Here is a 14,392-nt window from a genome sequence, read left to right as displayed (position 1 = left end):
CTTAAAGTGTGTATTATATAGTGTATTAAAGAATCTCCTGAGCAAAAAAGGGAAGAAAATTAAACTATTGCATTTTCAAGGGATTTCTTGTCTTAGACGACTAGTGAAGATAGAAACAACTTCTAAAGTCATCAACTGAAAAAATCAACAGTAAAATGAAAAAGTACCTGTAGTAACCATCTCAATTGAAGAGTTATTTTAAGCACCGTTAACTTATTTCTCTGCTGATTTCTCTCAGATATTTAATTTCAATTAGCTACTGAGTTCTTTAGTCTGAAGGTAGGAAGCAATCTTCCGTATTTGAAAAAATACCCCAAACCTCCGAAAGTAGCATTTCACATCTTGATATTCATCTGTCTCGAGATGAATACATAGCAAGTGGGAACTAACACACACCTAAAACCCACATGCGAACCCTCAGTCCCAAGGCTACCTCTGTAAGCATTTCTTCAGGGGAACAGGATTGAAGAATACTCCTACTGGGGGTCTCTCATCATCACAAAGCTACACCCAAGACTCCTCCTGAAGACTTCAGGTCCCAAAATTCACTGGCTGCTGCCATTCCACATTTCAACTTAGAAATCCGGAGTACTACCAGAAGCTTCTCCCAGTAGCACTGTCTTAGCTCTCAGAATTTAAGAACAGCCACAGAAGAACATAAATCCACAGGATGTGAAGTACTTTAGAAAGTCTAGAGACATTTAATTTCTTCCTATGGCCCAATATCAGCCAGAATGTCTTACTTCAGACAAAACAATTAGGTAACTCTGCCATTAGTCTGTAATATATGACAATAGTGGTCTTCTCAGGAGAAACATAATCTTGTTCCAAGTATTTATTGGTCTTTGGACAGAGCAATCAGAATGCTTCTTCCTCTTTCCTCCTTCATTAAACTAATTACATCCTTCTGGTTCATTAAACCCTATACTTAGTTAACTCACTGCTCATTCAGTTTTCTCGAGGTCACTTATTTCCTTGGCATCATCGTACCACATTAAATGTAGCTTGATTACACAGTATTTTGTACAGAAAATACTAGCCATGAGGTTCATTATATGGTTCTGTCTCTTCCTAACTATTGATATTCCAGGCTGTTGCACTGCAGGAAATATATCGTGTGGTTCAGTAAGAGGTGTTGCCTCAAGCCTTTGTTTGCTATTCCTGAGCTGACATCTCCATATCCTAAAAGATACCATGATAACTTTCTGTGTTAAATGGGATACAGGTACTCTCACCAGAAATGCAGATGACTGAATGATGCATTTGTACCTTCCTGCATGCTTTAAGCGTGTAACAAATTTTATTGCACACATTCTACAAATATATACCAAAATATAAAACCTAACTATTCTTTTCTTAATTCCAGTCAGTTCTGTTTGGGTATCATCAGCCATCCCAGCTATAACGAACACTCCTTCTGCAGGATACTACTCTCATTTGAAAATGTATGAGCTTCAATTAATGGATGCTATTACAAACAGATAAAAGTGGTAGAGACTTAATCTTCCAGGTGTCTGGACAACTGGTCCTGAAGTGCACATACATGACTGGATTCTTCACATGGAAATTTATTTGCATACATAAGATTCAGCCTATCTGATCTTTATTGCACTAGATCATTATTTCATATCCAGTGTTTCCTTCTGCCACTCAAAACTGTTCTTTCCAGAGATTATATCAGGCAGTCAATATTTCAGTTAAAAGGACAATATTCTTCATATCATAGTATCATTCAGAAACAAGTTAGAGATTACAATAATGTTGAACTGTAAACAAGGGTTATTTTGCTCCCTCAGAATTCTTGCCTTACTGTACTCTGAGACAGCTAAACGGAATTTGACTGCATCTCTAAACCTGAAATCCGGATTTTATCTGATACAAGTTCTGTAGCGGGACACAAGCCACGCTACTGTAATGGCCAAATGTTGACAAGTATCTGGTTAATCAGAGGTTTGGAAATGGCAGCTCCCCCACCACCAAAAGCAGACTAACCACACCCACACTGCTAACCCCTATATCCCCACTTAGGCTCCCCAAGCCTGGATGGGGTGACTTTGGTGATGAAATACTAGAGCACAAGAAATCACTGCGTCACAGCCCACTGGACTGATTTTTTGCACAGGGTATGCACTGCATGCTTCCTGGAAACACAAAGTCTTGGGACACAAGGTATACAAGGACAGGATACCTCCTGAAGACTGCTGTTCTGCAAAGGGCACAAATCTGCTACAATGAGTTTCCATGTTGTGTCTGAAGCAGGGCCTGGAGTAAACTCCCATCAGTTATGGGTTGGCTTCCTTTCAGAGGGTACCACCTGGCTCCAGAGAAGGAGAGCTAGAAGGCTTGCAGCGTGGAAAACTAAGAGACCAGGAAGGAACACAAGGACTGACTCAAACTTAGATTTTGACTTCAGTAAGAATGGCATATAATTACCTTCTCTCATTTAAAAAAAATCATTTAGATAAATTAGATTATCTGGTGCCAATTAAATTTATTAAAATAGTAGCTTCAAATTTACTTAACACACTCACTGATGAGAGGTTTTATGCTCAAATTTCAACATTCACCTAATCCAAAAGGCAGAAATGGTTTTATACAGCTTTCCTCTATCTTTGTTACATACCCTTTAGAACAGTTTGCTTTTTCAGATGCACACTTCAACTGACAACATTTTTTTCTGTATTTGGCAAATTAGGCATTTCCTTTTATCTGATGAACTTCAGTTTATCAACCATATCATAGAAAAGTTGGGAGGTAACACAGCATTCCCAGCACTGACATACAACAAATATACGTAAAATAAACAAGGTTGTGTTTTTCTGATTCCATGTTTTTGTTTTCTATTTTGTAATCAGTAAAAAGCTAGTGTAAAGTATGATTTTTCTCAACATTGCAATTCTCATATTTTTACAATGCTTACGCTGTCACTTTTTTGAACTTAACCACTTTGCCTGACTGTAGCCCTTATCTGTACTTCCTGAAACTTAGGGTACAAATGTTGTGGCTTATTATTTTATACTCACGAACATTTGAAAGCAGAAGCCACAACTAGAAGTCAGATGCTATCTGAAAGATACACGAAATATAGAAAGGAGGCTTTAGCATAATTCTAAAATGCTGTACTTGAGCATACACAATAGTAATACACTGCAGTGATCATAACTTAACAAATTTATACAATGTAACAGCAGATAAAACAAGCTTTATGTATTCAAAAAATCAGGATTTATCCTAGGGTGCTACTCCTACTTGTTTATACGTTTACCAAAGGTGAATTTTGTGATTTGCAAGTGTAGCAGCTAACAACCCCCACCAGCTCAACCATTATCAATAGGTTATTTGCCTGAGTATTAAAACACCAAATATGCAATAAAATAACTCCTGTCTTATTTAATAACCATTAAATCACTATCCTTTCCAGCTCGCTATTGCAAGAGAGAAAACAACTTATAACTGCCACTTTCAATTCAAACAGCAAACATTACAAATGTGATTATATTGTAGCTTACAATGTAAGCTACAATATGCTGTCAATGTATGGAGTAAGATTTTCCAAACTTTCTAAAGCAAAACGTTAGGCATAAACAGAATTGACAAAAAGCAGTAAAGCTGACAAACCATGTATGAAATTAAGAGATTCCCAAAATGAGGATGCAAACCCAAATTCCACCCTCTTTGGAATATGCACTATGTGATTGTATAATTACTTTCACAGCGCTTTTATCCAGAAATGTCCAACCCATTTATTAGAGAGGATGGAGTGCTCTGAGTATGATTCAGCACTCTGTCAGAGGGGCTCATCTTCATGACTTTTATCAGGCTCATTGCTATAATTGTGTGTCTCCCATTTACTAAACAGGCAATTTCAAGGAACAAATGCCTCATGATTAATGCACTTTAGCACTGCTCTGGATTTAACTTCTGCTTCTGGCAAAGAGTGCTTATGTAATATGCAACAACTCACAAACTTTTCACAGGTTGTCACTACTTACAAGATAACTGGTTTTTCATTAAGACTTAATTATGGCAATTTAGTTTTACGCTTAAGCGTAATTTCTAAATGTCTTGGCTCCTCATGTTGAAATAAATCACTCACAGAGTCACAGTACCAAAAAAAAAGTTGTGAGATTCTTAAGATCAAGTAATGACAATTGCAAGACAGCTACCTGTCTTCAGACCATGATTTGAATGCCATATTGAAAAATGCCAAATAAGTGAGAACCATTAAGTACTTATTCATTAAGTATTTTCTTCCTAGTTCATACTAAGAGGATTGAAAGTGGACTACAGTATTTTGCAGGCAGTATTGTACAGCGTACCTAAAGAACAGATTAACTGTATACACATGATTTTTCTATTTCCCCCTCAACAGCTGACAGCATGTGTTTGTCTTAATAGAGAGCTACATGGCAGAAAGTTCTCACTGTATGCAATTAGTGCTGTTACTCCACATTCACCCTGTCAACAGCCTAAAGGAATTATCTGGTCCAAGCAGTAACTGTCCCCTCAGCAGAAAATAAGAGCAGCCATATTAGAAATCCTAACAAAATACGCTTTTTGCTCAAGGTGCAGGCCCACAACATCAAGAACGTTCTAAAGAACCAACTAGTATGCTCCAAAGATCAGTAATTCTGTCAAACATATATATGGCAACAGAAATCAGACATTGAACAGCAGCAAAGTTATGAGTACAGAGGGTTGTCTCTACAAACTGCTATGGCACACATCTGAGTCTTGTAAGCAGGTTAGTAAGAAACCCAGATATGAAGAAGAAAGTTTGAAATTACATGTGGTTAAAACACCTGGCATTTTCTCTCAAATGTAGAAAGCAACAATGCAAGGGAAGCTGGTTAGTATACAGCAAACAGCAATCTGAAATCCAAAGCAGAATGATGTCATGAAGTACAGTTCACTCATGCAGATTAAAAACAGCATTAAGCCCTAAATTATTGGGAATTTTCTTTTATTATCATCAGGGAAACACACAGAAATTTTAAAATTCCCTATTATTTCAGACTCCTTACCAAACTGAACTTTGCACTTAAACTTGCAGGAGAAAATAGAAAACAATTACAGTAATGGTCACAAATATGATCTCATGCTATAAGCTGCAAGCAATCAAAGCCTTCCATCCAGTGAAGCTGTCCCACAAGAAAAAAAAAAAATTATAATCCCAAACACAAAAATAAAAGCCATTTTAGAAGGACTCTTGCTGGTTTTTAAGAATCTTTACCAGAACTTCCTATGTACTGTATGAGAGCATACACATGGCTCTTAAAATGAGAGATGACTATCTTCTCTCAAACCCTGGAAACAAAGCTATGGTGTTTGATTCACCACTGTGAAAAAGTTTCAAAAATAAACCTTTGTAAAGAAATGCTACATTTACCTGACACAAATGTTAAACAGCAGAAATTTTCTGCATATTTTCATGCTCCAAATTTTAAATCCTTTAACTCCCTAATAAAATGGTGAATACTTAACAATTTCAGGACAATCTCTACTGCAGAATAAAGCTCTCCACTAGGTTTTTGAAATCCATTTTCACAAGGCAAATATAGCACCAATATTATTAGGCCAGGACTAAGTGGACTGTTTTATCTTAGAATAGGAGCATATATGCAGTTTACTTCCTACTGGAATGCATTTAGGATGCATTTAGGCTTTCTTCTCTTATTGCTTTGCTTCTCCTCCCCGCCAGCAAGCAAAAAGGACTCTTTTTCCTAGAGCTACTTCCCACACACTGCAAAAGAAAACTCCTCCCTGTGAAGTGATGACCTCATGCTCCCAGCCCATCTCCTTGTATGGAGCAATTACAGACTTGCTGCCAGCTCTCTCTGCCTTCAGCCTGACATGGCCAGCGTATCTTCCTTCACCCTGCTGCTTCCCAACTGAGAGAACACCAAGGACAGGCAGCAAGTGGGAGATGAGACCGGGCAGGGAGAGGGGATGACCACCAGATGCTGCCCTGCTCTACCACCAAAGCACCTCTGCTCTCCACGGCAGGAAAAATGACACTGAACTCTGAACATTCTAAGTACGGAAATACATCCCATGTTAGCTAAACGCAGTGTACCTCCTGTAGCCAAACCTTTCTTCCTTTTTTTGCTCTCAGTTAAATACCTCTAATCTAGTGAAGCAAATGTCACTTCTCTCTTAACAAAGGCCCATCTCACCTTCGCATCACTAAAGTTCTTTGATACCGAAATTGGCCTGACATCCTGTGCACACACTGATACATTTTTTTATCTTTTTTGCTAGTTAATCTTTAAGCTCTATCAAAGAACTCCAGAGGAACTGAAAATTTCTATTCTCTACACTGTCCATTGCCTTCTCTTGCTTTCAAATGTCAGAATTATTTCTACATCATCACTTTATACACTGGCAATCCAAATACCAACTGACAAAGGACAAAGGACTCAGTTGTGACTTGAAGTTACAGTTGTAGAAAATCAGGAAATCTGATGGATAACTGAGCTTTTGCTCAGCTAGTAAGTGACATTGTACATACGAGACTTAATCTGCTCCCTCAAAGAAATACTTCCAAAGCCCAAGTTTACTAGGGTTAACATTCCACACATGTATATTTTAAGGTTGTAATGTCAATTTCTGTCAACACATTACAAGGAATTTATAAGATGAGCGAACATATACTGGTCTCACCAACAATAATCATTAACTCAACCTACAATGTGTCCATCATTTGCAATTTGCTTTGACTGTGAGCAGATGATGTGTGAATGTCCTATCCCTCTGAGATTCTCAAAGACTACCACTTGTATAAAATAAACTGCAGAAGAAATCACCTTGTTAGGTATTATTAGGAAGTAAAATTAACTTATTTTAACACCAAATAACATTTTTGGCCAGTTTCAGTTTGTCCAGTTTCACACATCACCCATCTTTTTGCACACTGCAACTTCTTCCAAGCATCTGCAGTACAACAGAGCACACCACCAAAGCCACTTTGAGCAGGTCTGTTTCAAAGTAGGGAAAAGTTACTTCACCTACATGAAAAACAGTGATGCCCTCCTGCAAAGAGAAAATGAGCTGGCTTGTTTTAAAGGTCTTACAAAACCCCCGGTGTTCACACAGGATGTGTCATTTCAGTCATGTAAAGTCTAACCAAACAGAAACATACTCCAACATGAAAAGGGATGTTTAACGTTCTTCTGTGTAACCCACTCGAACACCAAAAATGAGTATTCAGTACACGTGCAAATACCAAGATCTCAAACACAACGCACTAGAACGAACACGAAAAGCGCCAGGGCAGCGACATTGACAGGCCTCACCATGCAGGCTCCAACACTAAGGGACAAGTTCACGCAGCCAGCCGCTGTGCTGTACAGAACTGTCAGGCGGCACCAAGGAGGAAGAGAACTCAAACCCCCCAAACCGACTCCCCGGGGCTGCTGCATTTATTGGGAAGCAGCGATGGTCACACATGGTAGCTCCTGGCGGCGGCCGGCGCGTCCTCCCGTTACTCCCAGCACTTCCATTACGGCCGGAGTAGGGGAGGGGAACAGACACGCCCGGCACCGCCGGACCCGGGCCGAACCCGCCCTCTCCCTCCCCCCGCCGGACCTCGGCGGCGGACCGGGGGAAGGGGCGGGATCCGCGCCCGCCGCGCTGCCCCTGCCCCGCCGGGCCGGCCAATGGCGGCGCGGTCCGCCTCCCGCTGACGCGCGCGCGGCGGGGGGGCGCGCTCCCGCGCCACCGCATCCCGCGCGCCTTCGTCTCCCGGCAACTGTCCCCGCCCCCCGCGCAGCCACATCCCTGGGGACGCCCGGTGAGACACCCATGGGGACAGGCCGGGGGACACCCCCGCGGGTCCCTGCTGCCCGCGCCGCCGGCAGGGAGGGAGGCGTGCGAAGCTCAGCGGTGCGAGATGCGGAGAGTAACTTCTGCGCACCGCGGCTGCCCGGACAGGTGGACAAGGAGTCCCTGTGAATTGGTGCTTCGGCAGCTCAGCGCCAGAGAGAGGCAGCGAGCAGTGAAAAAAGAAAGGGGGTGAAAGAGAGAATTGGGTGTGGAAAGGAAAAAAAAAAGGCGGGGGAAATTAAAGGGGCAAAAATTAAAAAGGAAAGGGGGGAGAAAGGAAAAAAAGAGAAAAAGGGGGAAGAAAAAGAATACAGAAGAGAAAAGAAGGGTGGGTAATGGAAATAAAAAAGAAGAGAAAAATGGCATAAAAAAAGGGAAAAAGTGGCAGGAAAAAGAAGGGAATAAAAGAAAAAAGGGGATAAGAAAAACTAGAAGCAAAAATGAAGGGCAAAAAAGATCAGAAAGAAAAAGGGGGGAGGGGGAAAAAAGAGAAAAAAAGAAAAGCAAAAAAGAGAGGGAGGAAAAAAATCCACTAAAAAAGAAGGGAAAAATACCCTTCATAGTTTTCAGGGAAACCCATGAATATTTAAGCTTTTTATATAGTCTTTTATAATAGATTATACTCAAAGCAAATGAAAAAATATCAATTTAATGAAGTAGCAGTAACAAAATCTGATTGCACAGTCTTATTTCACAGATATGCACAGTCTTATTTCACAGATACTGAAGAGCCCCTTAACAGTTTAGATTAAACTTACAAAGAAGTATCCTTTTTTTTATTTTAATTATGTCTGAGTGGTTGGTATAGATTGGTATTCAGGACTCTGAAAACTGAGATGTGAACAGAGCAATCATATTCCAGTTCATGGCTTCATTTTAGACTGAAGTGTTTAAAGAACACTAATGAAACTTTAGTGTGTGCAGTTTTCTACCCCTGTTTAAGCCATTCACAGGTTTTCTTCCCAAACAGCTTATAAAAATATTTTCCTTTATTTACCTGTTTATCAAATAAGAAAAAAATTACATTCCTTTGTACGTCATCTCTATGCACCTTGAGGCGAATTGAGACCTATTTACAATAATGAACAAATTTGCATGTTACTGAAGAAAAAAAAATTATGTAGTTGTAGAAAATGGGGGCTTAAGATGTAATTTACATTTGTAGATTTCCAACTGTGTTAGATGTGGGATAAATATCTTATATTCCAATACTGAATTTGCTGTAAGTCATCAGTTGGAGTCTTTTATGACAAATGCTGGTGCAAACAACATGAGCCAGTCTTGGTTCAGCTATATGCAAACACAGACTATTTTATTGGGCAGGTATCTTATCAGTCTTATGTGCCTGCAGAAGATGTTGCATGGTTTTTGTCTACAGTCCAGTAGTTTACCTGGCCTTGAGACCCTTCAACTTTGTGAAAACTGGTAGACAATGGTATGAGGGTAGAAAAACCTTTCCTTGTTTGTTTTCTGATTAGAAATTTTTAAACTTTATCGAAGAATCTACTTGATTTTTTGAGGAAGAAAGGATTCTGTGTGCTTTTTTTATGTAACAGTGTTGGCTTTTTCCCCCTGAAGCTTTCATATATTTTTAAAATAAGGATGAAAAAGAGATGTTTTTATACTATACTCCAGTGTAGTGTAGACATATGCAAAATATTTTGAAAATTAAGTTATTTTATATAGAAAGTGCAGTTATTAATTGAATACAAAAAGCTTTAGAAGTTTATCACCACTTGCAATTAAAATCCAAATTAGCAAGTTTATTTGCAAAAGGATTCTCCCTATCCCAGTCTTCCAGTTCTGCACATATTCATTCACTCAGCCCAGTACATATTTCCTTTGCCCTTTTCCTCCCAAGCCTGACCCAGGGCCAACTGCCTAAGTACAAAATTGGAGAGGTTGCTTCCTGCAAATATCCAGAAGAGACGAAAAGGATCAGGGAAGTGGATGTGTTCTTGCCTCAACACATCCTGTCTGTACTTTCTTCCAGCCTCTCCCGTTTGCTCCTGTAGCAGGATGCTCTGCCTAAGTGGGGGTAAAACAGCTCAAACTTGATCCTATTTGCAAAAATTATCTGTAGTGAATGGGGAAGGGGCCTCATACTGTGTTTGGTGTTGAAGAATCAGCCTGAATCATCAGTCCCAAAGTGAGAATGTGAAGAACATTTCCTGACAGAAACTGGCACTGGTGAGGATGTGCCGGGTGAAGTTGGTATTAGAGGCACCATGAAGTCATAGCACTGATAACTTATTTCAAGCTGCTGAGGTGATGCTGCAGGCCCAGAGACATCTGACTGTGAATCACTTTGTACCACAAAAGCCCAGCCCCTCTTTTTAATTGCAGAGAATTCTAACACACCACATCTCAGAGCAACTGTGGGTATTCCACCCTTGAGTGGGGATGCCCCTCAAAGCCACTCCTCAAGACTGACCAGAAGAGATTTGTCCTCTGTTGTTGGTATGGGTAACATCAATCTCTGCTTAATAATTATTAAGCTGGCTTTAATATTATTCCTTCAGTATTCAATAAATCATGCATTATACTAGTAATTATAACTATTTTCACTGTGTAGTAACAAATTCTGATTAAAATCCCTTAGTTTAAGCATTTTTATCATCAGTTAAAATGAATAATTTTTCTATATTGGCTTGCTATCCTTAACTCTGCAGGATAAAGCTGTGTACTAAGGTTCAATTGTGCCTATAAAAATCTTCAGACATAAGCTTTTGACCAAGTCTGGAACTGGATTTGGATCCAGCCATGCCTAATTTCCTCTTTGAGGAGAACATTCAAAAGCTAGAACCTTTTTGAACCTTATGATGCATCAGGAGGGTTTTCCTCATAAACCTCGTTGAAACTTTCAATTCTGTCTTCAGCAGCTTCTAACGTTAACTCCTACACATTATATCTTTATGCTGGACCACAGGTGATCAGCATCAGTACTTAAAACCTGCTGGTTTGGACTACTGTGGAATTGAAGCATTATTTCAGACCTTACTGCAAAACTGCCTCCCAAGAAACTTGGCAAAACCTGAACACATGCCAGGTTCCATGGTGCAGCTCCTTAACAGCTACCAGGCAGATTACTTCATGGCCCAACCACCTAAAACAATAGCAGCTGTCTGGTAAAAATACCTGAAGAAATTAGTTCAGTATCCAGGGTCATTCTTCACCTGTCACATTACTCATTTTCTATAAGCTCATGCTTCAGTTTCTTCTGGCTTTCTAGCTACTGGAGAATGGTCAGTCTATCATTATCTATCCACCCACCATTGTGACCCTAGAAATACCAGGGAGTTGCTTCTTAAACAGTAAAATTCTGGTCCTATTTAGGTAAGCTATAGGTTTCAAGAATTCTTTTCCCTTTGGTCTTCTGTTTGCTGCAACTCCTCTGGTACACTGCAAGTCTGTAATTCTGTCAGCATATTTTCATAATTTTTAATACTTCTTTGTAGCCATGATATTTTATGAAAAATGAAAATATTTTATGAAAAAAAGGATTTTTCCCGTCCTGAGTAGCCGTGAGCCTCAGGAAAGAAATGTAAACAATAACTGTCTGCTGCTGTGGAATACAACAGGTGCATCTTCCATTGGTCCATGTAGATTGTTTTCAATTAGTGACCAATCACAGCTACTTGTGCCAAGGCTGTGAGCAGTCACAAGATTTTGTTATGCATTCTATTCTGTTCTGTTCTTGTTCTTTGTAGCCTTCTGATCTTTCTTCTCTCTCTGTTCTTTTAGTGTGGTTTTAATGTAGTATTTTAATATAATATATAACATAATAAATCAGCCTTCTGAGAAAAATGGAGTCAAGCCTCGTGTCCTCACACTTGGATGGTCCGCCGCAACACTTCTTTTCTACCTTTTATCTAGTTGCTTTGTTTATGGCTCATTGCCTAAAATTCCTGGATGTGACATGCAAAGTTATCTGTTGTTCTATAATGCTGATACTGATGTTGAAAAACCTCAAAGTTATTCTTAGGAGACATACTGTAGCATTATATTCCTTCAAGAATAATGACTGTAAGCTAAATTACATACCTGGAAGGGAAATATAAATGTAGGAAATAGAGAGATGGAAAGTTCCTCATTATCACTCCATCATAGTGCTGAGGTAAAATGAGAGTCACTGCAAAATTCAAGATTAAATAAAGCTCCTGGATATATTAAAGGATTCTATTATATACAAATCAGCAATACAGAAAGATTAATATAGATATATACTCAGAAGTAAAGACACTCTTAAAGAGATGTCTGTGAAAGATAAAATAATAAATTTTCAAAGAAAACCCAACAAAAACATTAGCTCAGGCATTTAGCCTGCCATATGTTTCCTTGATCCCCAACAAAGGCATATTAATTCCTTCCTGTTGAATTAGATTTCAGTGCCTTTATGAGTTAGGCATGAATGTCTTTTTCTGAACTATTGAACATCTTTGAAAAAAAATTGTAATTTACAATTTCACTCATTCTTTTACCATTCTCTGTCACTATTATTGTAAGGCAATACCAAGAAAGCTTTAAATAACTATACAAAATGTGTATTAAAGCAGCAGAGCTTTTGTGTCAGAAAGAGAACAATGTTGCCACCACTCTTGAAAATTATTCTGGTTCTTCTATTGCATATCCAGATAGTAACATCATAAAACTGAGGCATGTTAAAGCAATGAAGCAAAAAGCATGTGAATACAGAGCCAAGCAAACAGCTGAATTATCTTTTTACGTCTGCCATAGGTATTATACTTATGCAAAGCACTCCCTGCCTCAGTATTCCTATCTGTAAATAACAACATCAATACTTTCCTTGCAGGATGTTAGGTTTAGCTTGTTAATATTTACAATGCATTTTAAATTTTTTGTGTGGAAAAGGTGAAAAAAATGCAAATAATAGTAAGCAGAGTAAGGATATTTTGGTTATTCTATCACTGATAATAGAAGTCTTATTTTCATTTTCTTTTTAGAGATTTTCATTATTACTTGCTATTTTTCTCTTCTCTACCCTTCTTTTTCTCCCACCCCCATTTTGTACTCCATATTTTGAATTTCAATGCCTGTTGCTATGGCAACACCACAATCTGACTAGTGATGCCTTCAGACCCTTTTCAAATCTATGCTGTGCTATGTAAAACTACACATTTTGTGTTTAAGGGACCTGGAGGTTTCCTTAGAATAACCTGACAGGATTTTCCCAGCTCTAAGCTGTAGTGCAGATACACATTGCTGAATCCTAATACTTGCCAGTGCTTTTCCATCCCAATTCACATTAATTTGACTATTTTCTTCTCTATGGTGCCTAAATAAATGATGGTGGAATTAACAGAAGTAAGCATACTTTTATTTATTTCCATACATATTTACATATATGTACATATATGTGTATATACATATACAAAAAAGCAGGCTCAATGTGCGCATACAGAATTTGTTTTTCATCTGTGTAAACTGTAATCTGCCACAGAACTTCTCAGAGAAGTCAAATAAGCCAGCAAGTTCAGTTTAATTTTATAATTAAAACTCAGAAGACAAAAGGAAAGATTCCCAGTGGTGTGAGGGAATTCAATGGGTTTTTTTCTTAAAAGCTGCTACTGATCCTTGCTAATGCCTGAGTACAAAGAGCGAATATGCAGTGGAGTATCCATTCATAATCCAAAGCTAAAGACACACATTCAAATTTCTGATTTTACATTCAAACACCTGATTTCCTAAAACTGTCTAAAGTCCTGATAAATTTACTGCTGTTACCATTAATTAGTAATAAGCTTCAGCCTAATAGATGGTCAAAGATACACTGCTCAAGTACTGGAACACACAGAAATCAAACAGGGGGTTTGAATAACATCCTGCACCAACTTGTGATGAGGGAGGAGACCTATAGATAAGTTTCTGAGCATTTAGATCAATTAGAAAATTAATTACAGAGTTCATGCAATGTTATTACAATGATCCCGCATTCCTGATATGACAAGCCCAAGTTTTATCCTGGGATAAAGTTTTATCCAAGTTTTATCCTGTGCATCAGGTGGCATTACAGACTGACACACTGATTTAATTTTTCTACCTCTAGCTCTGTGAAGCAGCATTGCTAATCTATGTTATTATGCTCCTGACTAATTTAAAAAAAAACAAAATACACACACAAAAAACCAAACAACCAAACCAACAAAACCAGAGCTCATTATTACTCTTAAGCTAAAGGAATAATAATTTCTCAGCTAAATGTCTCTCCTTGAAAATCATGGGATTTATATCTTGTTACTTAATTATTCCAACTGGAGAACAGTGTAAATGTTTAACATTCAGAAGCCACCTTAAAATATTTCAGTGGTGTTAAAGCAAATTCATTTTCCAGCTGCAGTAAAGCAGGCCAGCTGTATGTGAATGTACAGATAAAAGCCCACTGAGCTTTCTGTTGCTTTTGATTGCAGACTGCAGTTAATGATTTTAAATCTTTGGATACAATACCTGAAGTCAGCATTGATTCCTCTGCCACCCTTCCACCTTAGAGGTATTTCCCTCCTCAATCTTCAGCATTTTCCTCACTTCTGCTCCCAGAAGTGTATCATAA

General features: G+C 38.6%; 1 protein-coding gene across 5 annotated transcripts in view; it reads right to left on the bottom strand.

Annotated features, from left to right (window-relative positions):
• FER (FER tyrosine kinase) overlaps positions 1-7,614 on the bottom strand; it is a 159,179-nt gene extending 151,565 nt beyond the window's left edge. For 2 of the 5 annotated variants that reach the window (XM_039733403.1, XM_039733399.1), the window contains exon 1: positions 7,296-7,614. The gene's annotated coding sequence lies outside the window, so the exon portion shown is untranslated. Of the gene's footprint in view, positions 1-2,188; positions 2,988-3,023; positions 7,274-7,295 lie in introns of those variants that run through there. The other 3 variants (XM_039733401.1, XM_039733402.1, XM_039733398.1) reach the window with 3 other exon arrangements.
• Between the last annotated feature and the right edge of the window lie 6,778 nt (positions 7,615-14,392).

This window comes from Passer montanus, unplaced genomic scaffold, assembly GCF_014805655.1.
Source record: "Passer montanus isolate IOZ18808 unplaced genomic scaffold, ASM1480565v1 scaffold87, whole genome shotgun sequence".
In the NCBI taxonomy this organism is placed as follows: domain Eukaryota; kingdom Metazoa; phylum Chordata; class Aves; order Passeriformes; family Passeridae; genus Passer; species Passer montanus.
This window is presented reverse-complemented; position numbering and strand designations above follow the sequence as displayed.